The following is a 1,661-nucleotide window of genomic DNA, read 5'->3' on the forward strand; positions in this document are numbered from 1 at the left end:
TGATGCATGAGATGAACAGGGCTCTAAGCGGTTGATAGCGATTGGATCAAGAGTTGGTCAAGGATCGAGTCAAGGAGGCTTGGAACCAATTCAAGAGTTGAAGATCAGTTGATCGATTGACGTGCATGTGCTTGTAATACGACCTAATTAGAATCCATGATCATCACCTATTTAAAGTTTAGCTTTAATTATTGCTGCGATTATAACTGCCTGCAATGTGCCGTTTGCATGTGATGTGAATGTGAGTCGGGTAGATAGGTTTACATGTGATGTAGCAAACCCAATTGAGACCTAAATTAAAACCTCCTCAATCAAGTCGAGAGTGAACCGACATGAGCAAGTCATATTAGATTAATTGATCTAATTGGTGTCTAGAAAAGCATGAAAGGTGGTTACTTAATTAGGACCTTACTCTCTGAGTAAGGGGAGCCTCCCACCTGCTTACCTGGCCAATTGTTCGATTACCTCTTATGAAGAGCTCAAGTTGCAAACATTAAGACCTGATTAACCAATATTAAGTCAATAGGTCTTCCACTGTAGTAAAGCTGCTAAGGTCTTTCTGGTGTTGATTTGTCTCGGCTGGACACAGTGGGCAAGTTGCATCGGGGGGCTGGACCTCTCTATAGACATGAGATGTTGTAGGGTAAAGGTGGAGTTGGGCACCAATAACTGTTAGGTGAGGACCCAATGACGACTTTATTCCTACGGTTATACGGTGGGTCTGACTTAACTAAGAAATTGGACCAATAACTGTTAGGTGAGGTCTTCATAGCTTAGAGACCAAGTTACACTGCAACATGCTTGAGAAGCATTGTACAAGAGTTGTACATTCATCAATCTATGTGTCACCAATAACTGTTAGGTGAGGTGGCATATAAATCGATGGGACCGCAGTACCCACTAGAAACCCTAGTCGTGTGGGATTTCCGTTTTCCTACCAGGGGAGTGTGAGGAATTCGAAAAAATAGTGAGAGTTACATTCGTTCTAAAAGACCTTAGAACAGATTATGATCAAGTACAAAAGTCTAACTAGAATCTTTACTCTCTGCAGATCATAATGTCAGCCTCAAACCCTTTGACCCGTATTCTTGAGACCAACCGATTGACCGGAATCAATTACAAGGACTGGCTTAGAAATCTCAAAATTGTTTTGAGCTGTGAGAAAATAGGCTACATACTCGATTCAGATATCCCCACACTACCAACACGTCCTACTGATGTTCAGCGACAGATGCATCAAAAATGGCTGGATGATGACATTAGAGTCAAGTGCTATATGATGGCATCCATGTCTAATGAACTCCAATGCCAGCATGAGAATCTCAAGACTGCTAGGGACATACTAGCACACCTGCAAGAGTTTTATGGTGAGCAGAGTCGCACAGCTCGTTTTGAAGTGTCCAAGAGGCTCTTCAAGACAAAGATGCGCGAAGGGCAGTCCGTCCATGATCACGGTCTGACTATGATCAAGGACCTTGAGAAGCTCGGGATGAACATGCACAAGGAATTGCAAGTTGATCTGATCCTTCCAATCCCTTCCTGATTCATTTGGTCAGTTTATAGTAAACTACCACATGAATAAGATTGAATGCACTAAGATTGAACTGATAAATATGTTGGTAACTGCTGAGGGAGCCTTGAAAGGTTCAAGGGGCAATGTC

The sequence above is a fragment of the Phoenix dactylifera genome, unplaced genomic scaffold (assembly GCF_009389715.1).
Source record: "Phoenix dactylifera cultivar Barhee BC4 unplaced genomic scaffold, palm_55x_up_171113_PBpolish2nd_filt_p 001444F, whole genome shotgun sequence".
NCBI classification, from domain to species: Eukaryota; Viridiplantae; Streptophyta; class Magnoliopsida; order Arecales; family Arecaceae; genus Phoenix; species Phoenix dactylifera.